General features: G+C 40.6%; 1 protein-coding gene across 10 annotated transcripts in view; it reads right to left on the minus strand.

The window, feature by feature from the left end:
• USP9Y (ubiquitin specific peptidase 9 Y-linked) overlaps positions 1-9,431 on the minus strand; it is a 204,442-nt gene extending 195,011 nt beyond the window's left edge. For all 10 annotated transcript variants that reach the window (XM_055377209.2, XM_055377205.2, XM_063703409.1 and 7 more), the window contains exon 1: positions 9,071-9,431. The gene's annotated coding sequence lies outside the window, so the exon portion shown is untranslated. The remainder of the gene's footprint in view (positions 1-9,070) is intronic.
• Positions 9,432-25,764: the final 16,333 nt, after the last annotated feature.

Genomic DNA, 25,764 nt, shown 5'->3' on the forward strand with positions numbered 1-25,764 from the left:
TAGTCCCCCAACATTAAAAAACACCAAAAGGTAGTTTTCTACTATTTGCACCATATTAGGGAAAGTTAAGAAAAATCAAAAGGTAAAACATAATGAAAAAGCTGGCACTGCCTGGAGCAATGCTGAAGTCAATTAAGATAAAGATTTGGCAGGGCACAGTGGCTCATGCCTGTAATCCCAGCACTTTGGGAGGCCGAGGCGGGCGGATCACGGGGTCAGGAGATTGAGACCATCCTGGCTAACACGGTGAAACCTTGTCTCTACTAAAAATACAAAAAAATTAGCCGGGCGTGGTGGCGGGCGCCTTTTGTCCCAGCTACTTGGGAGGCTGAGGCAGGAGAATGGCGTGAACCCAGGAGGCGGAGCTTGCAGTGAGCCAAGATCCTGCCACTGCACTGCAGCCTGGGCAACAGAGTGAGACTGCGTCTCAAAAAAAAAAAAAAAAAAAAAAGATAAACATTGACAAAACAGGCTGTGTCCCTGGGCTGGATCCCTTACTGGAAACCCAAATTCTTTTTTACCAGAAAAGGTAAAATGGTCTGGGAGTAAAAAAGAAAGATTCCTCAGACCAGAACATAAAAAATGTAAAGATTATGAAATCTGAGTGTTTAAACAGGCTTTCTATAAAGTAGCTGTGACTCCTTTACCTAAACGTGTTATGAAAATGGGTACCAATGTACCTGACGCAGGGATGTTTCCCCTAACTAGTGTCTTCAGCTTTACTGAAGGCAGGTATTCAACCTGAGCAAATTAAAGGAAAAACAACAACAACTGAAGGCACGTAAATCTGCCCTTTGAGAAATGTTAATTAAAGTGGACATGCTAAATAGGAACCAGTAAGACTGTGTGAGCCCACAGAATGTAAGGTAGAAGCTGCAGTGATAGAACAAATCCTCCACTTCACAGCCTTTGCAGAGCATTTACTGGGGCTTCTACCATAAGCCTGTGAGCACTTCCCAATAAGAATACCTGAAGTAGAACTTTTCCACTTGAGGAGCAGTAACTGCCTTGCTATGGGATGTTAACTGAAGCTTCCCCCATGCTAATGGAAATAATGTTGCCCAAAAGTTTCATGATAAATTAATAATGCTTTACATAGAATATTGCTACCTGGAAAATACAAGGAGGAGATACTCATGAGCAGGGAGCCTCCTTCTTCCTTAGGACTTACTCTAATCATGTGAAGAGCTCCCAGATTGTACAATGCCTGACAGCTCTCATCTGACAAGAGCTGCTTAGCATGTGAGTAGCAGTTCCAAGGTACACAAATACAATCTTGTTTTGTAAGGCTGCTGCTCTGGTTAAAGAAGACTCAATGAAGTATGCTTATTTTAGATTATTTACGGCTTAAAACATTTGGGTAAAGTATGTTCTTATAAGGAAATTTACCTTTCACTTCGAGTTCTTCAGAATTCAGAAACTGATTTTATGGTAATGCAGTTATTTGCCTAAGTTTATTAAGAGTCTTTTCTCTTAAAACGAGACAACTGGAATCACTAGTTACACTTCACCAAGACTTTGACTAGACTAACATATTTTTAGGTAAAGTTCCAGCAAAGCCAACTTAAAAGGAGCCTATATGGGCAATCAATGCTTGCTGCACATTATGCAAACAATCAGGCCAAGTACAATAAGCCTAACACTTATTTTGCACATGAATTGGTCTTACTGTAATTCATCTATAATGGAAAAGGAGTGCTGGAGAGAGAAACTGTTTCAAAGGAAAAGTTTAGCATGTTACTAGATTTCAGCCCTGACTTCTGTTTTTAATTGCAGAATAGAGCATGAGTTATTTCTTGGGTACAATAATCCTCTAAAGATTACCAGATTATAATTTGTTTTCATATTTTTAGTTGGTGCCCTAATGGAATAGGTTCTTTTTTCATTCTGACATGCAAATACTCTTTTGATTGTCAAAATACTAACATTATGTATCTCTCCTTATTTTACTTCCAAAGAAACCAGATTCATGGTCTCCTGAGGACTAGAGATGCCAATTTCCCTCAATTGGCATCTACTGGGCCCAGACTGTTTTTCTCTGCAAATGTCCTGCTGCTAGGACTATACAAGCACCCTCTTTCTAGGCCCAGGGACTGCCAAAGCGGTGGGCACATGAGATTCTAAGGACTGGTTTTGAGGGGCAGAATTAGGTCATACCCTCCAAAGTAACCAGAGGTAAACAAATGCCTCAACAGCTAGTAAACAAGGGGCTTTGCCCTCTAAGCTATCATGTGGCACCTTTTCACGCATTCTAACCATAGAGAATTTTCTGCTTTTCATAAAACTAAAAGAAAACAATTACTGAGAGGGTAAAGATACCTCATGACAAAGCCTCCCAGCTATAAGTTGTACATCTAGATAATACATTTAAAAAATTTTTTTTCAGAACAATGCTTATTTTTGAATAGGTAATTGCTGTAATTCTGTAACTAAAACTATATGATTAGTAGCGGAACGCATAGAAATTAAAGATAAGTCAGTTTTGTAACCTCACCTTTGACATTTTGCTGGTTGACTTTTTACTTACTAAAAAAACAAAAAACAAAAAACAAACAAACAAAAAACAATGTGGCTGGCACAGTGGCTCACACCTGTAATCCCAGCACTTTGTGAGGCCAGGGCGGACAGACCACAAGGTCAGGGGTTTAACACCAGACTGGCCAACAGGGTGAAACTGTCTGTACTCAAAACACACAAAAAATTAGCTGGGTGTGGTAGCACACTCCTATAGTCCCAGCTATTCAGGAGGCTGAGGCAGGAGAATCGCTTGAACCCAGGAGGCAGAGGATGCACCAGGCTGAGACCACCCCACTGCATTCCAGTCTGGGCGATAGAGTAACACTCTCTCTCTCAAAAAAAAAAAAATATCTCAGGGTAATGAATGTGTGTCTATATCCATTCTTTTTTTGTCTAAATATTCAACTGGCTATAATTCTTTTCACTGTCAGTTCTCTGGCAATAGAGGGATGGTGGTGAGTCCCCACGAAGGGGGACAAGATGAACCCAGACCAGACACCCAGGCCACACTGGGTTCATCTGTCCCAACTTTATGGGATGAAATAAAAATTTGGTGGCCACTGATGTTGCCTCTGGCAAATCTTGGCCTAAAGGGGGAGAATGTAAACCAAAAATAAAATTCTAAGCCCCCCAACCACCTGAATGGACCCTTCCTTTTGGCAAGGACATTCCAAGGCTAACCTGAGGGGCTGGTTCAGGTCGTGATGCGGAGAAGAGTACAGACATACCTCATTATATGCTCCTCTCTTTTGGAATTACTAATACAATAGACTATTTTTCTGATGAGAAACATTTACAATCTTACAATCTATTTTTTCTGAAGCCCACTACCTGGAGGCTTCACTTGCATAAGAGAACTTTGGTCTTCACACTCCCTCATCATTATAACCCAGACATCCTCTTCTATTGACTCTAGGTCTTTAGGTAATAACTGTCAACCTACCAATCAGAGAAACTTTAAATCTACCAATAACCTGGGAGCCCCGGCTTTCAGCTGTCTCAACTTTCTGGGCCGAAGCAATGTACATCTTCCATATATGTATTTGATGGATGTCTCATGCCTCTGTAAAATGTATAAAGCTAGGCTGTGCCCAGACCACCTTGGACACATGTTCTCAGGGTCTCCTGAGTGCTGGGTCATGGGCCACTGGTTCCTCATACTTGGCTCAGAATAAATCCCTTCAGGTATTTTACGGAGTGTGACTCTTCATCAATAACTTTCAGTTAGGAAAAGATTTCCTAGCTAGAACATAAAAAGCACAAGCAATAAAACAAAATAAAACAAAAAGCTTTTGTGCTTCAAAATATGTCATTAAGAAAGTGAAGATAAGCTGCAGACTAGGACAAAATATTTGCATATCATATGTCTGACAGAAGATATTATCTGTGCCAGCGCAGTGGCTCACACCTGTAATCTCAGCACTTTGGGAGGCCAAGGCGGGCAAATCATTTGAGCCCAGGAGTTTGAGACCACCTTCGGCACCAAGGCGAAACCCCATCTCCACAACAAAGTACGAAAATTACCAGTCTCACCAACATGGTGAAACCCCATTTCTATTAAAGATACACAAAATTACCTGGGCATGGTGGCGTATGCCTGTAATCCCAGCTACTCAGAAGGCTGGGGCAGAAGAATCGCTTGAACCCAGGAGGGGGAGGCTGCAGTGAGCCGAGATCGCACCACTGCACTCCAGCCTCGGCAACAGAGAGAGACTCTGTCTCAAAAAAAAACAAAGTACAAAAATTAGCTGGGCCTGGTGGCAAGCAGTCCAAGCTACTCGAAAGGCTCAGGTAGGAAGATCACTTGAGCCTGGGGTATGGAGTTTACAGTGAGCCGAGAGTGTGCCATTGCACTTCAGCCTTGATAGCAGAGTCTGTCTCACACACACACATTAAAAAAAGGAAGGAAAGGAAAAAAAGACATAGCCAAACAAAGAGCTTTTACAGGTCAATTTAAAACAAACAATAAATTTTAATGGGCAAGTCTGAACATTCTCTAAAGAAACACAATCAGAAAATGAGCACATGAGAAGATGTTCAACATTTGTTAGCCGTTAGGAAAATGCAAAATAAGATACCGCTAATAAGATACCACTGCACACCCAATGGAAAGAGTATACCAAAACAGCTGGTATGAATGTAAAATGGTGCAGACACCTTGGAAAACAATTTGGCAATTGCTTAAGTTAAATATAAACTTACAATACAATAAGTAATTTTGTTACTGCATACCTCCCCAACATACAATTGTTCTTTTCTTTTTTTTGAGACAGAGTCTTGCTCTGTTGCCCAGGCTGGAGTGCAGTGGTGACATCTCTGCTCATTACAACTTCTGCCTCCTGGGTTCAAGGGATTCTGCCTCCTGGCTTCCAGGGATTCTGCCTCAGCCTCCAAGTAGCTTGGACTATGGGCACACACCACCACGCCCAGTTATTTTTTGTATTTTTAGTATAGACGGGGTTTCACCATATTGGCTAGGCTGGTCTCGAACTCCTGACCTCAGGTGATCCACCCGCCTTGGCCTCCCAAAGTGCTAGGATTACAGGCATGAGCCACTGTGCCCCACCCTGTAATTGTTCTTAAAGTCCTTAAAATGTAACAAAGAAACAAAAACCCTAATTGTTCACACATAAAGGCTTGTGTACATTAATGTTCCTAGCAACTTCACTTATAAAAACCCCAAACTGCAAACGAGTGTACCAAACGTACACTTGGTAAACGGGTAAACTGCACCCATATAATGATATACCATTAGTATAAAAAGACACAGTATTTATCCATATTACAACATGAATGAATCTCAAAAACATTATCTACAGGGAAGACGCAAATCTCAAAAACATTATCTATGTGGAAGATGCGAGATACAAAGACTACATATTTTGATTCAATTTTTAGGAAACATCCAAAAAAGGCAAATCTGTAGATATAGAAGATTACAGACTACCAAGAGCTGAGGATATGAGTGGGGAATGGCTTGAAAAGGAACAAGGATGTGCTGGAGTGATGAAAATGTTCTAAGACTGGAAGTGTTTCAGAACTCTGTAAATGTATTAGAAACCAGTAAGTTGTATATGTAAAAGAAACATTTAATATGTAAATTATACTTCAATAAAGCTGTTACACTAACTTATGCAATAAGAAAAAATATTTCGTTTATTGCACAAAAATGACTACCAATCCTTTAATGCACATTTTTTAAAAAACATAGATTTGAAATAATTATCTTTAACTCAAGCAAAGGATGGTTTCCACATCAAAATGCTAAAACAAAAATGTCTACTGTAGTTTAAAAACGAATCTTATAAAACAACAAAAAGCTAACAGAAAGTGTTAATTTGTGCAACAAACCAAGAAGTGAATGTCGAAATTGAGACAAATATACCTACTTTCTAAAACTGTAAGCTGCCTTATAAATATCTGATGAAAAAATCTATTAGAAGATATCCATTAAAATACGTAATACTAGATACTGGAAAATGCATTTCAACATCCAAGAAGAAAAAAAGACCCATAGTAAATCCTTTTTTTTTTTTTTCTTTTTTTGAGATAGAGTCTCAGCTTTGTCTCCCAGGCTGGAGTGCAGTGGCGCAGATCTCAGCTCACTGCAACCTCTGCTTCCTGAATTCAAGTGGTTCTCCTGTCTCAGTTTCCCAAGTAGCTGGGATCACAGGCGCCCACCACCATGCCCAGCTAATGTATGTATTTTTAGTAGAGACAGGGTTTTGCCATGTTTGCCAGGCTGGTCTCAAACTCCTAACCTCAGGTGATCTGCCTGACTCGGCTTCCCAAATTGCTAAGATGACAGGAATGAGCTACTGTGCCTGGCCTGGAAAAGAAATCCTTCTTTTCCATTTTCATTGACAAACCACGGTAACCATTCAAAAGCCCAAAAATAAGAAATGCCCATACTCAGAATCCCCTGAGCCTCCTACATTATCTCACATCTGTCTGTGATTTGGAGACACGGGTGGTTTACGGTCTCAATAAGTTAAATAAAATCTGTTAAAAATCACTTCTTTATTACGTAGATTCTCAAATACAATGTTTTTGCTATTATGTAGTCATTACAAAAATTTTCTCCAAGTGTAGATGAAAAGTCATATATACATATTTTGTTTTTTTTGAAACGAAGTTTTGCTCTTGTTGCCCAGGTTGGACTGCAGTGGCGCGATCTCGGCTCACGGCAACCTCCAACTCCCGGGTTCACGGGATTCTCCTGCCTCAGTCTCCCGAGAAGCTGGGATTACAAGCACCCGCCACCACGCCAAGCTAATTTTTTTTTTTTTTTTTTTTTTTTTTGTATTTTTAGCAGAGACGGGGTTTCACCATTTTGGCCAGGCTGGTCTTGAACTCCTCACCTCAGGCAATCCAGCCGCCCGGGCCTCCCAAAGTGCTGGGATTATAGGAGTGAGCCACTACACCCGGACCCACAGTCATATATATTACTAAAGCCAACCGACAAAAGGAAATATTGTAACAGTAAGACAAGATTGACAGAGTTAAACATTCACGCAATCACCGTTAACAGAAAACGGCAACAAGAAATAATTAAAATCCCACAATCTTATTTTCAAGTCAGTGAAATAAAAAATACTCCCAACTCGCCCTTGAATCACCAACGGCAAATACTTTAGGTTTTCTTTCTTCCCAAACTGTAAGAATAAAGTTTGAAGCGAGAAAGTTAAAAGCATATCAATGAGTTTTCTAATTGAAAAACAAATCCTTACACTTTTAAACAATTGCGCATTTGCAGAGACGAAAATGCCAGTGATTAAAGCAGCAAACTAAGAAAAATGTAGAAGTTTATGGTGTGTATTTTTAAAGTTTAACGGTATAGTTTTAGACAACCGTGGTACCTTATGATCTGGTACTTAGTTTATCGGATAATTACTAATGAGAATGAACCCCAAGAAAAGAAGTCTTGAAAGTTTCGTAGTGAAAGAACCTGTATTTCCTTCTTAACAGTGATCTTGTTTTGTGGATTTAGAAGATGAAGAGTTGCCCAGTAAGAGAATGCCCCCCTTAAAAAAACAAAAACAAAAACAAAAACCAGGCTGAGCACGGTGGCTCACGCCTGTAATCCCAGGACTTTGGGAGACCGAAGAGGGCAGATCACCTGAGGTCGGCAGTTCGAGACCAGCCTGACCAACATGGAGAAACCACGTTTCTACTAAAAATACAAAATTAGCCCGACGTGGTGGCGCATTCCTGTAATCACTGGTACTCCGGAGGCTAAGGCATAAGAATCGTTTGAACCCGCAAGGTGGAGGTTGTGGTGAGCCGAGATCGCGCCACTGCACTCCTGGCAGGGCAACAAGAGCGAAACTCCGTCTCAAAAAGAAAACAAAACCAAAAAACCAGCATTAATAGTTAAGGGTTACGTATACATCTTTCAAACTTAAAAACCTTCTGAACAAGTAAGATACACCGGACAGCGTACAAATTAAGTAAACTTATGCTCAAATTTTATAAATAACATTCTTAATATAAACGTTTAAAATTCCTGTGTAAATTTCTAGTTTGCAAACAAATTCATAAAAATTAGTAAAGTATCTGCTCCATAAGTCTAAGTTAATATTTTGAGATACCGAAAAAGTACATTATGCGTAATGCGCTGTCACAAAAACAGGCTCAACTACTAACAGAGACAAGTTGTTTCTGTAGAGAACAGAAAGGAGATCTGATACAAACTAAATCGGAACCGAATTGTTCATTAAAATACGTCATACTGCGTCTTGGCGTTTAGCAAAGTAGCGGAGAGGAAGAGGAGGTATAAGGCTGTAAGAGGGCAAAAACCTGGTGCAGACTCTCAGGTCAGATGGTGAGGGGTGATTGCGGGAGGTGGACAAGAAGTCTGGCCTAATGACTAAGGACAGCTAACACCTAACTCCGTTCCTAATCACTCCACCTGGGTAAGAGCATTTGGTGCAACGAGCCAGTTTCGAGCCTGTGAAGGACCGTGGGGCAAGGTCTGTAACCAGGATCGGTTAGTCCCTGGCTCTGAGTGAGGCCCCGGGCATAGATAGGAGGTTCTTCCTGTGAAACCAGAGATTTAATCCTCCCACTTCACCTTAGGCATTACGAGAAATAGGGAAGGCGGGGGAGGCGAGGCGGCCATTTTTCCTTACAGTGCAAAATACACACACAGCAGATCCGCCCGCGCCAATAAGAAGTCTCAAGCCCGGTAGGGCAAAAGAAGAAACGCACATACTCAGAATCCCCTGAGCCTCCGACATTATCTCACATCTGTCTGTCGGTGATTCGGAGGCGCGGGTGGTTTACGGTACAGGCGCCACGTCCACGTAATCAGGGCACCCGACGGTGGGAAATAAGAGACTAGACTCAGACCTACACCTGGGAATGGCGGACAACAAAATATCTGTAAAATATTTTGATATTAGATACTTTCTAGGCACGCGGTCGTGACTGCGGCCTGCGTGCCTGAGGAAGACATTGCTCACAAATACCGGGATTTGGCCTAAGAAGCGTCCATCTCTTTATACAGGTGACCGATGCCGCTGCCTCTTTGTCATTCAGTAGCCCTCTTTACCTGTTTTGGCCTCGCTGCTAGGGCTGTCGCTGAGCTTACACGGACTCCAGGTGATGAGTTTTTCCTGAGTCACTGCAAAGGCAGTTTCCCTAGGCTTCACTTTTCTTTCTCGCGGTTTTCGGCCAGGTCTCTCCTGAGACACTCCTATCTCCCGGTCCCGACACCAGCACCAAGCGCTCAGGTAAACGTCCCAAGTAAGACAAAGGCAATCTACATCAGGGCCTGCCAGCGGCGTGAAGGAGGGAGGGACTCAGAGCATCACAGTCCGCAACGGGCGGGGTTCAGTTAAATTGTGTCTCCAGCGATCTATTAGACCCGTCCTCTTCAATATGGCGCATTGAACCCGGAAGACCAAAAAAAAAAAAAAAAAAAAAAAAAAAAGGGAGAGAGAGAAAGAGACCGCCCAGCCAGCTGCGCAGGCTCCCACCATCCCCAGCGCCGCCACCCGCGACCCTCCAAGACCCCACCCCCGCCAAGCCCCGCCCCTAGGGCCTCCCCTGCTCTGATTTACGTCTTCCTCTCTTTGCTAACGGTTGCTGTTCCTACTTTTCTTCCCCTTTTCTACTCTTTCTATACCCAGAAGCAGCGGAACTGGCAACACCTTGGTGCCCTAGACGGAAACCTCAGTCCCGACTGAAGCGTATTCATCACCAACACTCGGATAGCTGCAGCTAGGGCCACACAATAAAAATAGCCCAGGACGGCACTGGCTATCCGCTGCCCCTTCAGGGGCTGCTATAGAATTCCTGTCCTTAATCGCTTTTAGTTCTGTAACTGCTTGTGGAACAGCTGATTACTGGACAGGTGGGAGTACGAAAGGCGTTTAGTAAGACTGCAAATCTGATGTGAACTGGTAGGACGCAGAGTGTATGGCATAGTCAAGAAAGAAGTCAACGCCAGGCGAGATGCTATGGCTAAGGGATTAATCTTTTGTGTCCCAACTATGTTGCTCTCACGGTTCCACTTGCACTACTGGTTTTTACTTCATCGTTAATCTCTGCTCTGGCCGATAACGGCCTGCATTAAAACATCACCAGTTTTCAAGTTTTTCTCAGGACGAACAGTACATAGAAAAGTGAGCCTGAATGCTGAGATCCTGAGACCGTGCTGCGGCGCCTGGGAATTCATAGAGCAGCTTTTAAGGGGCCACCACTTCTCGCATCGTGTGCCGTGCAAGTAAACCTACCCTATCCTGAGACCCTTGCCGGGGGTGACTGGAAGAGCTGCTTCTGTAGAATCCTGGGCCAGACCATCTGTCTGGACGAATAGGAGAAAAGCCTAGTTGTTGTCTCCTGCAAGATGTATTCAGTTGCAATTTCGCCTTTGTTCCTTAATCTGTTAGTATGGTATATTACATCGATTAATATTTCATATTAAATCAGTCATGAATTCCCATTATGAGCCCCACTTGCTCATGATTGAAGATATTTCTTATATGTTGCAGATTGACTCTTGGTATTATTTGTCCATTTTTGTACTCACCTAGCACACACATACACAATTGCAGATTTGTTAGGATTAGATATCATGTAATACTTATTATCTTATGAAGTTCTTAATACATGTATTGCTATCCTTGATTTTCCATAAAAAAAAATTTAGAAAAAATAAGTTAACTGCCCAAGATCATCAGCCAGCACAGATAAGAAGTACAAGTGTTGGCCAGGCACGGTGTCTCGGTCCTGTAATCCCAGCACTTTGGGAGGTCGACATGGGCAGATCGCTTGAGGTCAGGAGTTTGATAACAGCCTGGCTAACATGGCGAAACCCCGTCTGTTCTAAAAATACAAAAAATTAGCCAGCTGTCAGACCAGGCACCTGTAATCCCAGCTACTCAGGAGGCTGAGGCAGGAGGATTGCCTGAATCAGGGAGGCAGAGGTTGCAGGGATCCCAGACAGTGCCACTGCACTCCAGCCAACGTGAAAAGAGCAAGACTCCAACTCAAAAAAAAAAAAAAAAAAAATAGAATGCAAGTGTTCTAAGCCCCTAACAAAGCCCACTTTGTGCTCTACATCTGTGCCCCATGTAATAATCATGATCAAAAGATACTCTAGAACTTAATTCCTGCCTTATACTTACTAACTTTACTTCTCCTTTGAAGAAGTCTTGATAGGTATAGATATGCAGACATAGGCTAATTTTTTTCTTTATTGCTGGTAAGATTTTATTGTATAACATACATCCTATAAACATCACAGCCCAATTTTCACTAAATACTAATACACTGTGTAATAATACACTAATACACAGGTCTACCGATGTTACTACCACCATTTTAATATAGAACTCTGTTGGATCTGGGATTTTATTTTACCTTTCTCAAAAGCTACAAGATTCACCTGTTACTATTTAGTGGATCCAAAGACAGTATTTTGGGACTAAGATCCGCAGACTTTATAAAGGCAGAACAAGCAGTATCAAGGCCTTTACTACTTGTAACAGAACAAGCAGCATGAGCATCATGTTTGCAGACTACCTATGCTTCCTAAATCACGTAGGAGTGATGCAAAGGGGCCCACATATTTATATGTCAGCAGTGCAATGCAGTTCCTTGCATTGCAGATAAGGAACAGCTTGCAATTCTACTACTTTTATACTAAGGCATAATAAGCAAGCTTGCTCTTTGTCTGTTGGAAAGTAGAGAATGATATTACCTTATCTGTCTAGGTTACTAAGAAATAACATAGATAGCCCGGGCGTGGTGGCTCACATCTGTAATCCCAGCACTTTGGGAAGCTGAGGCAGGTGGATCATGAGGTCAGGAGTTCGAGACCAGCCTAGCCAAAATGGTGAAACCCTGTTGATACTAAAAATATAAAAATTAGCTGGGCAAGATGACGGGCACCTGTAATCTCAGCTACTCAGGAAGCTGAGGCAGGAGAATCCCTTGAACTCGGGAGGCAGAGGTTGCAGTGAGCCAAGATAGTGCCGTTGCAATCTAGCCTGGGCAACAGCAAGACTCTGTCTCAAAAAAAAAAAAAAAAAAAAGAAAAAGAAAAATAACATAGATAAAGTGTTGTCAGGATATTGCATTGTGGCATACCCAGGAAGGCATATAAGGAGTGCAAGATTGATGGAAGTCTGTCTCTCCCAACAAATACTGCTAACATGTCAGAAACGTAACTTCCTAGACCTTGCCTCCCCACCACCCCCCTTCCGTTAACTCTTCTGACTTCTATCATTACCTGATTTTGATTTATATAAGTAGTTTCATGTGGGCTGGGTATGGTGGCTCACGCCTGTAATCCCAGCAGGTTGGGAGGCCAAGGTGGGCAGATCACTAGGTTAAGGGATTGAGATCATCCTGGCCAACATGGTGAAAGCCCATCTCTACTAAAATACCAAAATTAGCCGGGTGTGGTGGCAGCCGCCTGTAGTCCCAGCTACTCGGGAGGCTGAGGCAGGAGAATCGCTTGAACTCACGAGGCGGAGTTTGCCATGCACCGAGACAGCGCCACTGCACTCCAGCCTGGCAACAGAGCAAGATTCCGTCTCAAAAAAAAAAAAAAAAGATTCATGAGGCAGTAAACTTGTTTCTGGTTTCCTTCCTCAATATTATATCCAAGAGCTTCATTTATGTACTATAATATATAAAATACCAGAACATATCTGTCTCATTACTATTGATGGACATTTGGGTCATTAATTATAGTCCATGTATTTTGGTAGACATATGTCCTTGTTTGTACTAAGCCTATTAGTGGAATTCCTAGAGTTTTTAAGTATACATATGCTTATCTTCAATGGATAGTGTCAAATAGTGGTTGTGTTTATTTGAATCATAAACTTTCAGGGTTTGTTTGTATGTCAGAAGCAACCAATACTGATAATTGATAAACATTGATAATTTCATATGGTTTAGTGTGTAAAGTTATATCTCCACCAGTGTTGCCAGAGGGGAATATTCAACCAAATTGAACTCACCAACAACTCTCTTCCTGTGCTCTAAGGAGCTACCCATCAAGCACCTTAATTCAGCATGGGTCTCGAATTTTGACACTTTCTATTCAATTAATGGCATAAGAAATGGGGAAGACATCTGAGTTAAAATAATAGATTAAATGGCAGAGTAAAACACTTCAAATTAAAGTTTATAAGTTCAGAGCCTTTTTCCCATTTCTTTTGTTTATACTTTTCTTCAATAACTACTGCCTTTAACATTAATATTACTTCCTTACTTTCTGGTTCTGTATTTTTAGGAGAAAAAGTGCTATTACATTACATTTTAATCAAAATGACCCACTTCATTCTTGTTCTACCTGGAAAGCCTTGGGAAGTATACTTATCTCTTACTATTAAACCCATATTGTAAGATAGGTGAAAGGAAGGACTTTCAGAATGGTGGCATGAGGAGTCTCCATCCCCAGCAAAACAGCCATACTGGTAAAAGTTATATGAGAAAACAAAATTAATAACGGTTGGGCGCGATGGCTCACACCTGTAAATCCCAGCACTTTGGGAGGCCAAGGTGGGCAGATGACTTGAGGTCAAGAGTTCGAGATCAGACCAGTGAAACCCCGTCTCTACTAAAATACAAAAAGTAGCTGGGCATGGTGGTACACACCTGTAATTCCAGCTACTCAGGAGGCTGAGGCACCAGAATAGCTTGAACCTGGGAGGCAGAGGTTGTGTGAGCAGTGATTGCACTGCTGAACTCCAGCCTGGGCAAAAAGAGTTAGACTCTCAAAAAATAAAATAAAATAAATCTGTAGAAGTAGTTCTAAAGGTATACAGCAAGTGGAGAAACATTTATTCAAGCGAATTTACAAAAGCTGAAAAAAAACACAAGTTTGTGGTATTTGAACCCCTTGAATTGAGAAATAGGCACTTCAACAATAATTGTTGGAGATTTCTAATGCTACTTTTAGTAATATATTAAGAGCAACTAGAAGAAGATTAACAAGGATATACGCAATGAAAACTGTAAAACATCTAGGCCTCCCAGGGCTTTGAGAGGCTGAGAAAGGAGAATCACTTTAGGCCAAGAGTTTAAGGCCATTCTGAGACCAGTGAGACTGCTTCTCTGCAAAACTCTTTTAAACAAATTACGTGGGCATCCTGGTGCACACCTGTAGTCCCAACTACTCAGGTGCTGAAGGTGGAAGGATCTCTTGAACCTAGGGGATTGGGGCTGCAGTGAGATATGATTGCACACTGCTCTGCAGCCTGGACAAAAGAGCAAGACCCTGTCTCTAAAACAATAAAAATAAAGTAAAATAAAACAGAGAATAACACGAATGACTAAATTAAGAATAGAAAAACAGAGAACATCAGCCGGGTGTGGTGGCTAACGCCTGTAATCCCAACACTTTGGGAGGCCAAGGTGACTGGATCATCCTGGAGTTCGAGACCAGCCTGGCCAACATGGTGAAACCCCGTCTCTACTAAAAATACAAAAATTAGCCAGGCGTAGTGGCATGTGCCTGTAATCCCAGCTAATCAGGAGGCTGAGGTGGAAGAATCCCTTGAACCCAGGAGACAGAGGCTGCAGTGAGCCAAGATTGTGCCACTGCACTGCAGCCTGGGGGACGGAGCAAGACTCTGTCTCAAAAAAAAAAAAAAAAAAAAAAATTTAACAAGTGCAAAACTTACACTCTCAAAGTGACAGAATATTTTTGTAAGAAATTATAGAAGGCCAAGAAAAATGAGATGACATCTCTCATTTATGAAGTGTAAGATTTAATACTATGATGATTGCAGTACTCCCCAAATTGATCTACAGATTCAACACAATCCGGATTAAACTTTTCATTGGATATTTTGCAGCACTGAGAAATGGATCTTACAATTTACACACAGTACAAGAATAATCAGAGACATCTTGAAAAAGAATAAAGTTGAAGGACTTATACTACCTAGCTGTAAAACTTACTATAGGGCCAGGTGCAGTAGCTCACGCCTGTAATGCCAACACTTTGGGAGGCCGAGGTGGGTGTATGGCCTGAGGTCAGGAGTTTCAGACCAGCCTGGCCAACATAGTGAAACCCCATGTTGACTAAAAATACAAAAAATTAAGACTGGGTACAGTGGCTCACACCTGTAATCCCAGCACTTTGGAAGGCCGAGATGGGTGGATCATGAAGTCAGGAGATCGAGACCATCCTGGCTTACACAGTGAAACTCCATCTTTAATAAAAAAAAAAAATTAAAAAAATAAAAATGAAAAACCCAGGTGTAGTGGTGCACGCCTGTACTCCCAGCTACTCAGGAGGATGAAGCCAGAGAATCACTTGAACCCAGGAGCAGGATGTTGCAGTGCACCAAGATCACACCACTGCACTCCAGCCTGGGCGACAGAGCAAGACTGTCTCAAAAAAAAAAAAAAAAAAGTTAGCCAAGCATGGTTGTGCACGCCTGTAATCCTAGCTACTTCAGGCACCTAAAAACTCGGCTACTTTGGGAGGCTGAGGTAGGAGACTCGCTTGAACCCGGGAGGCAGAGGATGCAGTGAGCCAAGACCATGCCATTGCACTCCAGCCTGGGCAACAAGAGCAAAACTCTGTCTCAAAACAACAACAACAACAACAACCTTACTATAAAGCCATAGTAATTGAAACAGTGTGGCAGCGGCATAAGGATGGAATTCAATGGAATTAAATAAAAAATCCACTGCAAAAAGTCATTTTGAGTCTTTTCTAAAAGAGAGAACACTTGGCCAGGCACTGTGGCTCATGCCTGTAAACCCAGCACTTTGGATGGCCGAGATGGGCTGATCACCCAAGTTCAGCAGTTTGAGACCATCCTGGCCAACATGGTGAAACCCAGTCTCTACTAAAAATACAAAAATTAGCCAGGCATGGTGATGCATGCCTGTAATCCCAGCTACTCAGAAGGCTGAGATATGAGAATTGCTAGAACTGGGGAGGTGGAGGTTACAGAAAGCCAAGATTGCTCTACTGCACTCCAGCCTGGGCGACAGAGCGAGACTCTGTGTCAAAAAAACAAAAACAAAAACAAAAACAAAAAAAGAGAACACTTCCAATTCAATAATAAAAAGATAAATCACATAATTTAAAAACTAGATAATGAAAATGAAAAGAAATTTCTCTGACTAAAGGACAATAGCACACAAGAAAGTCTCAACGCCATCAGCCATCAGGAAAATGCTCATCAAAACCGAGTAAGACACCACTTCTATCTACCAGGTTGACTATAATTAAAAAGATGCTGCATTCTGGATTATAGCAATTGCTGCCAAGAGTGTGGAGAGGTTAAAACTCTCATAAACTGTTGATGGAAATATAAAATTGTGCAACTACTTTGACAAACTATCTATGATTCTGATTCTACAAAATTTTAACATAGACACAGCAGTTCCACTCTTAAGTATGTACCCTAGGGAAGTGAAAACATATATTCACACAAAATATGTACACAATTGTTCATCATTGTATTATTCATTATAGCCAGCAAGTGAAATCACCCATATGTTCATCAACTGATAAATGGATAAAATATGTTGTTTCTTTTTTTCTTGCTTTTTTGTTTTGAGATGGAGTCTTGCTCTGTCACCAAGCTGGAATGCAGTGGCATGATATCAGTTCACTGCAACCTCTGACTCCCTGGTTCAAGCGATTCTCCTGCCTCAGCCTTCCACGTAGCTGAGATTACAGGCATGCCCAGCTAATTTTTCTATTTTTAATAGTGACAGAGTTTCATGATGTTGGCCAGGATGGTCTCAATCTCCTGACCTCATGGTCCACAAGTTGACCAGGATGTTCTCAATCTCCTGACCTCATGATCCATCTGTCTTGGCCTCCCAAACTGCTGGGATTACAGGTGTGAGCCACTGTGCCAGGCCTAAAATGTGTTATTTCAATACCATAGAATATTATGCAGCAATATGAAGTACTCATACATTGTATAATATGAATAAACCTTTAAAACATTAAGCTAAGTAAAAGAAGCCAGTCGCAAACTAACTGATTATATCCTCGCATTTTGTGAAATGTTAGAATAGTCAAACCTGTAGAAGCTGATAGTACATTGTAGGTTGCATATCACTAGGTGCCTGGGGGGTAATGGGAAGTGATTGCTAATGAGTATGGAATATCATTTTTGGTGATGAAATGTTCTAAAACTGATTATAATTATAGTTGTACACAACTCCCATGAATACGATATACTAAAAACATTGAATTGAATTGTACATTTTAAATCAGTACATTTTATGCTTTATGAATTATTCTCCATAAAACTTTTTAAAAAGGATAAGAAGAACTTGTACATAATTGTTATTCAATAATTTTAGGGCTGCAAATTTCTATGACATTCTAGAGACTAAAAGCTAAATAGTTAACAGCAAAGGAGATTTTTGGGTAAATAGCCAAGTTAATATAGCTTTGGTAATTTGCCACCTCCTACAGCTCCCCAGAGAAGCAGACTCTTATATCTTGGAACTGGCCTGAAACATCTAGAATGTGCTCTTTTAAGAACTAGGTTGGAATTTACAGCTAGGTTATTGTATTCTCCTGTTGAGTCTATCTGAGATCCCATGGTAAGAATTAAGTTTGCTGTTTGGCTACCACCAACTCCTTTCACTGTTACTATCAAGAAAATTTAGGGTTCACCTTTCTCTAGTCTCAAAGATAAGTTACTACTTTACTCAAATATCTGCTTTCCAGCTTCTCAGATTCTGTTCCTCTTGACTTCTCTCCTGTTTGTCTTTGTCTTTTTGGGCTTATACTTGTTTTATTTATTCCTTTAGTGGAGTTTCTGAAAAGGAACTTATTTGTTTCTTTTAAAATGAAAAGCAAACTTTATTATTATCTTTATATTTTATTTTTATTTTTGAGATGGAGTCTCACTCTGTCCCCCAGGCTGGAGTGCAGTGGCGTGATCTTGACTCACTGCAAGCTCTGCCTCCCGGGTTCAGGCCGTTCTCCTGCCTCTGCCTCCCAAGTAGCTGGGACTACAGGCGCCTGCCACCACACCCGGCTAATTTTGTTTTTGTATTTTTAGTAGAGATGGGGTTTCACTGTGTTAGCCAGGATGGTCTCAATCTCCTGACCTAGTGATCCACCCACCTCGGCCTCCCAAAGTGCTGGCATTACAGGCATGAGCCACCACACCTGGCCAGCAAACTTTATTTTTAAATGTCATTACAATAACCTTGGAAAATATTGCCACAAATATAAATAAAGTATAAACATTTCTGCTATATGAATCATTCATAAAGATTCAGGAAAGAAACATTATTGTCTCAATATTCAAGGCAAAGAGAGTGACCAGATGAGCACCCAGAAGAAACAAATGATTAATAGGCACAGTAGATATTCAGCTTCACTAGACATCTTTACTAGAAACTTAAGAACTGTGTATTATAATCAAAATAACCTATGTTACCTATTCTAAACTTCTACTACTTTGAGCAAACAATGTGAATCTCATTCCGTTAAGTTGTAAAATTTGGAAGGCTTACTTTCCCTGAGGACTTAAAAACAATTTTTAAAAAATTTAAAGGGTAAATTTCTGGTAATATATGTACTTTGGAAAAAAAAAGCATAGTTTTTAATTCATTATCATTACTATGTGTTATGTATTACACATACTATACTTTACAGTGTGACATTACATTTGTTTACACCCGCATCACCACAAACATGTGAGTAATTCATTGTCCTATGACTTTAAAATTGTTCCAGCATCATTAGGTGATAGGAATTTTTCAGCTCCATTATAATCTGATGTAAATGATGTCTTATATACATGTTTGTCCTTGATGAAAACTTTATTTTATTTTTCCATAAGTTATTGGGGAACAGGTGGTGTTTGGTTATATGAGTAAGTTCTTTGGTGGTGATTTGTGAGATTTTGGTGCACCCGTCTCCTTAGCAGTATACACTGCACCCTATTTGTTGTTGTTTATCTCTCACACCCCTCCTGCTCATCTCCCCAAGTCCCCAAAGTGTGTTGCATCATTCTTATGCCTTTGCATCCTCACAGCTTAGCTCCCACATATCAGTGAGAATGTATGATGTTTGGTTTTCCATTCCTGAGTTACTTCATTTAGAATAATAGCCTCCAATCTCGTCCAAGCCACTGCAAATGTCATTAGCTCATTCCTTTTTGTGGCTGAGTAGTATTCCATTGTATCTATCTATCTGTCTATCTGTCTGTCTCTCTATCTATCTATCTATTTATCTATCACAGTTTCTTTATCCACTAATTGATTGATGGGCATTTGGGTTGGTTCCATGATTTTGCAATTATGAATTGTGCTGCTATAAACATGCCATGTGCCAAGTATATTTTGTACAATGACTTCTTTTCCTCTGGGTAGATACCTAGTAGTGGTATTGCTGGATCAAATGGTAGTTCTACTTTTAGCTCTTTAAGGAATCCTCACACTGTTTTTCATAGTGGTTGTACTACTTTACATTCCCACAAACAATGTAGAAGTCCTCCCTGATCACTGCATCCACACTAACATCTACTGCTTTTTGATTTTTTGATTATGGCCATTCTTGCAGGAGTAAGGTAGTATAGCACTGTGGTTTTGATTTGCATTTCCCTGATCATTAGTGATGTTAAGCATTTTTTCATATGTTTGTTGGCCATTTGTATATCTTCTTTTGCAAATTATCTATTCATGTCCTTAGCCCACTTTTTGAAGGGATTATTTGTTGTTTTTTTTTCTTGCGAATTTGTTTGAGTTCATGGTAGATTCTGGATATTAGTCCTTTGTTAGACGTATAGATTGTGAATATTTTCTCCCACTCTGTGGGTTGTCTGTTTGCTCTGCTGAATGTTCCTTTTGCCACGCAAAGGCTCTTTCATTTAATTAAGTCCCAGCTATTTATCTTTGTTTTTATTGTATTTGCTTTTGCGTTCTTGGCAATAAAATCCTTGCCTAAGCTAATGTCTAGAAGGGTTTTTTCAATATTATCTTCTAGAATTTGTATAGTTTCAGGTCTTAGGTTTAAGTCCTTAATCAGTTGATTTTTGTATTAAGTGAGAGATGAGGATCTAGTTTCATTCTCCTATATGTGAGACAAGCCAATTATCCCAGCTCCATTTGTTGAATAGGGTATCTTTTCCCTACGTTATGTTTTTGTTTCCTTTGGCAAAGATTGGTTGACTGTAAGTATTACGGTTTACTTCTGGGTTATTTATTCTGTTCCATTGGTCTATGTGCCTATTTTTATACCAGTACCATGCTGTTTTGGTGACTGTGTCCTTACAGTATAGTTTGAATTCAAGTAATGTGATGCCTCCAGGTTTGTTCTTTTTGCTTTGTCTTACTTTGGCTATGTGGGCTCTTTTTTGGTTAAATATGAATTTTATAATAGTTTTTTCTAATTCTGAGAAGAATGATGGTGGTATTTTTATGGAGATTGAATTGAATTTGTAGATTGCTTTTGGCAGTATGATCATTTTCACAACACTGATTCTACCCATCCATGAGCATAGGATGTGTTTGCATTTGTTTGTGTCATCTATGATTTCTTTCTGTAATGTTTTGTAGTTTTCCTTGTAGAGATATTTTTCCTCCTTGGTTAGGTATATGTGTAAGTATTTTATTTTATTTGCAGCAATTGTAAAAGAGGTTGAGGGCTTGATTTGCTTCTCTGCTTGGTTGCTCTTGGTGTATAGAAGAGCTACTGTTTAGTCTACATTAATCTTGTATCCAGAAACTTTGCTGAATTATTTTATCAGTTCTAGGAGCTTTCTAGAGGAATCTTTAGGGTTTTAGAGGTAAACAATAATATCATCAGCAAACAGTGACAGTTGACTTCCTCTTTATGGATTTGGATGCCCTTTATTTCTTTCTCTTGTCTGAGTGTTCTGTCTAGGACTTCCAGTACAATGTGGAAGAGGAGTGGTGAGAGGGGGAATCCTTTTCTTCTTCCTGTTCTCAGAGGAAATGCTTTCAACTTCTCCCCATTCATTATGATGTTGGCTCTGTGGCTGTCCTAGACGGCTTTTATTATATTGAGGTATGTCCCTTGTATGCCAATTTTGCTTAGAGTTTTTATCATAAAAGGAAGCTGGATTTTGTCAGATGCTTTTTCTGCATCTATTGTGATGATCACGTGATGTTTGTTTTAAATTCTGTTTATGTGGTATATCACATTTATTGACTTAAGTATGTTAAACTATCCCTGTACCCCTGGTATGATATCCACTTGATCATGGTGGATTATCTTTTTGAGATGATGTTGGATTCAGTTAGCTAGTGTTTCATTAAGGACATTAGCATCTATGTTCACCAGGGATATTGGTCTGGAGTGATTTTTTTCATTATGTCCATTCCTGGTTATGGTATTAAGTGATGCTGGCTTCACAGAATGATTTAGGAAGGGTTTCCTCTTTCTCTCTTTTGGAACAGTGTCAAAATGATTGATACCAATTCTCCTTAGAATGTCTGCTAGAATTCTGCTGTGAATACGGTTTTCACAGGTTGTGTCACTATTGTCGTTGAGTTAAAATAATTTTTTTAAATTTCCATCTTGATTTCATTTTTGACCCAGTGATCATTCAGGAGCAAGTTTTTAAAAAATTTCCATGTACTTGCAAGGTTTTGAAGGTTACTTTTGCAGTTGATTTCCAGTTTTATTGCACCACAGTCTCAGAGAGGGCTTGATGTAATTTCAATTTTATTAAATTTATTGAGGCTCATTTTTGTGGCCTATCATATGGTCTAATTTGGAGAAAGTTTTGTGCAGTGTTCAATAGAATGTGTATTTTGTGGTTGTTGGATGGAATGTTCTGTAAATATCTGTTAAGCTCACTTGTTCCATGATATTGTTTAAATCCATTTTTTCTTTGTTGACTTTTTATCTTGATGACTTGTCTAGTACTGTCAGTGGAGTATTGAAGTCTCCCACTACTATTGTGTTGTTGTCCATCTCATTTCTTAGGTCTATTAGTAATTGTCCTATAAATTCAGGGGCTCCAGTGTTAGGTGCATATATTTTTAGAATTGTGATATTTTTCTGTTGAACAAGGCCTTTTACCATTATGTAATGTCCCTCTTTGTCTCTTTTAACTGCTGTTGCTTTAAAGCTTGTTTTTTCTGATATAAGCATAGGTACTTTGGGCCCGGCTCACACCTGTAATCCCAGCACTTTGGGAGGCCAAAGCAGATGGGTTGCCTGAGTTCAGAAGTTCAAGACCAGCCAGCCTGGGCAACACAGCGAAGCCCCATCTCTACTAAAATACAAAAAATTAGCCTGGCGTGGCAGCATGTGCCTGTAGTCCCAGCTACTCAGGAGGCTGAGGCAAGAGTATTGCTTGAACCTGGTGCACAGAGGTTGCAGTGAGCTGACATCATGCCACTGCACTCCAGCTTGGCTGACAGAGCAAGACTCCTTTACCTGAAGTTTATGTGAGTCTTATGTGTTAGGTGAGCCTCTTGAAGGCAGCAAAAAGTTGGTTGGTGAATTCTGATCCACTCTGCAGTTCTGTATCTTTTAAATGGAGCATTTAGGCCATTTACATTTAAAGTAAGTGAGTGTGAGGTACCTAACCATTACATTCATCATGCTATTTGTTGCCTATGTATCTTCGTTTTTTCGCTTTTGTTTTTCAACTTGTATTTTTGTTTTATAGGTCCTGTGTGATTTATGCTTTAAAAAGGTTCTCTTTTGATGTATTTCCGGGATGTGCTTTAAGATTTAGAACTGCTTTTAACAGTTCTTGTAGTGCTGGCTTGGTAGTGGTGAATTATTTCAGAATTTGTTTGTCTGAAAAAGACTGTATCTTTTCTTCATATATGATACTTAGTTTCACTGGATACAAAATTTTGGCTGATAATTGTTTAGTTTGAGGAGGCTAAAAAAGGGCCCCAGTCTGTTCTAGTTTGTAGAGTTTCACCTGAGAAATCTGCTCTTAATCTGATAGGTTACCTGGTGCTATTGTCTCACAGCTGTTAAGATTCTTTCCTTTGTGTTAACTTTAGTTAACCTGAAGACAATGTGCCTAGGTAATGATCTTTTTCAATGAATTTCCCATGCGTTCTTTGTGCTTCTTGCATTTAGATGTCTAGTTCTCTAGGTAGGTTGGGGAAAATTTCCTTGATTATTCCCCTAAATATGTTTTCCAAACTTTTAGATTTCTCTTTTTCCCAGGAATGCCAATTATTCTTAGGTTTGGTCGTTTAACATTATCCCAGACTTTCTGGAGGCTTTGTTCATATTTTCATATTCTTTTTTCTTTGTCTTTGTTGGACTGGATTAATTCAAAGACCTTGTCTTCAAGCTCTGAATTTCCTTATTCTACTTCTTCAATTCTATTGCTGAGACTTTCCAGATCATTTTGCATTTCTATAAGTATGTCCAGTGTTTCTTGCGGTTTCTTTTTTTTAATTTAAGCTATTTAATTATTTGAATACTTTTTCCTTCACTTCTTGTATTTTTTTTTTATTTCCTTATATTGGGCCTCGTCTTTCTCTGCTGCCTCCCTGATTAGCTTAGGAGCTAACCTCCTGAATTCTTTTTTAGGTAAATCAGGGATTTCTTCTTGGCATAGCTTCATTGCTAGTGAGTTAGTGTGATTTTTCGGGGGTGTTAAAGAGCCTTGTTTTGCCGTGTTACCAGAGTTGGTTTTCTGGTTCCTTCTCATTTGGGTAGCCTCCGTCAGAGGGAAGGTCTAGGGCTAAAGGGTGTTGTTCAGATTATTTTGTCCCATGAGGTGGTCTCCTGATATTGTACTCTCCTGCTTTTCCGAGGGATGTGGCTTCCTGAGAACCAAGCTGTTGTGATTCTTATCTCTCTTCTGGATCTAGCCACCCAGCGTGTCTACCAGGCTGTCGTCTGGTACTGGAGATTGTCTGCACAGGGTTCTGTGATGTAAACCATCTATGGGTCTCTCAGCCATGGATACCGGCACCTGTTCTGCTGGAGGTTGCAGGAGGGTGAAATAGACTTTGTGAGGGCACTTAGCTTTGATCATTTAATACCCAATTTTCGTGCTGGTTGGCCTCCTGCTGGAAGGTGGCACTTTCCAGAGAGCATCAGCTGTGATAGTATGGAGAGGAACCAGCAGAAGGTGGGGCCTGAGAACTATCAAGAGTATATGCCCTCAGTTAACAGGGCGTGTGGGGAAGGGCTATCAGATTAGGGCAGGAATAGGCATGTCTGAGCTCAGATTCTTCTTGGGCAGGTCTTGCTGTGGCTGCTGGGGGTAGGGATTCAACTCCCAGTTCAATGGAGTTGTGTACCTAGGAGGATTGTGGCAGCCTCTGCATTGTCAGGGAAGAGGGGGAAAGCTGGTAGTCACAGGCTTCACCCAGCTTCCACACAATCCTAAGGGCCAGTCTCATTTCTACTGAGTTCACCCCTAACAGCACTGAGTCTGTTTCCAGGCAGTGGGCAAGCAGGGGTGAGAATTTGCCCCAGGCTACCCACCTCCCAGCTGTGAAGGAAAGTAGGGCTTTAGTTCTTCCCACACCTGTAGAGTCTGCATGTCAGATTCGCGCCCTAACCCAAGTTCTGGCCACAAGGCTTCTCAATAAGCTCAAATTGTTACAAAGTTCATCTGGAGATTTCCTTCTCCCTGTGGCATTTTCCCTATACCTCTGGCCGCCCTCCTGAAGGATCCCTGTGATGCCAGGCAGGAATGGCCTGCTTGGGGCCCCAGTGAGCTCACAGGGATTTTCCCTCTTCTTTCTCTACCCTTGTATTTTGCTCGGCTCTCTAAATTGACTCAGCTCCAGGTAAGGTTGGAATCTTCTCCCATAAACTAGACCTTCATTTCCCCAGTTGGGGTGTGTGTTTGGAGACAGAGAAGATCCCTTTCCCACTTCCACATTTTGGACCGTAACAGGATTTGGGGTTTCTTCGGCATCCTACAGGAGCAATCCGCTTCCTTCAGAGGGTCTGTGGGTCCTCTCAGTTTTCCTGATTTATTCCTGCAGTTGTTCTGGAGCTTAAATTCATGAGGTGAACCTCCACATGCTGCTCTGTCCGTCCGACAATGAAAATATTATTATGCAGCACATAGCTGTATTAGGTTTCTCGGTTTTGTCCTAAAGTGGAAGTCAGAGACAAAAATTATGGAAGCTGCCAATTAATCAAGTCCTGGCCATTTTCAGCTCACTGATACTGAAGTTATTTTTAGCCTCCTTTGTTGTCATTAAGGATATAGCTCTCTGGCTTTCTATGAATTTGACTCATGGTAGACTGGCTTCCTTGGTTGTTTATTAAAGATAAGGAGGTTGGCTTCCTGGGAAGGCAGAGGATCAAAAGTTCTATTTTTATGTATAGTATAACCAATGTCCATTTGTATATTCAGTCTGTTAGGAGAGAGGATCAGTTTTTTTCTGATGATAGTATTTTCCTATGATATAATACTGAGGGAATGGCATGACTATAAAGACTTCGGGATATATTCTATTTTTTGTTTGTTTTTGCTTTGAGATGTAGTCTTACCATGTTGCCCATGCTGATCTTGAACTCCTAGGCTTATGTGATTTTCTTGCCTCAGCCTCCCAACTGTCTAGAATTACAGGCACCCCACCATAACTAGCCATTCAACCTACTGATTATGGCTTATGTCAACCTAAAAAGAATGAGATGAAGAACAAAACATGGTGTAAAGAATTTACATGAGCTAAAGTGAGCACAAGCTGTCTGAAAAACTCAGACCCAAATAACATTGGATATGAGCTTCATTTGGTCTCTATTAACAAGCCAGTTTTAAACCAAAAGATAGGGGATGGGGAGTAGGCTGATAAAAGTTACCTGTCAGG

This window comes from Gorilla gorilla, chromosome Y (assembly GCF_029281585.2).
Source record: "Gorilla gorilla gorilla isolate KB3781 chromosome Y, NHGRI_mGorGor1-v2.1_pri, whole genome shotgun sequence".
Lineage (NCBI taxonomy): Eukaryota > Metazoa > Chordata > Mammalia > Primates > Hominidae > Gorilla > Gorilla gorilla.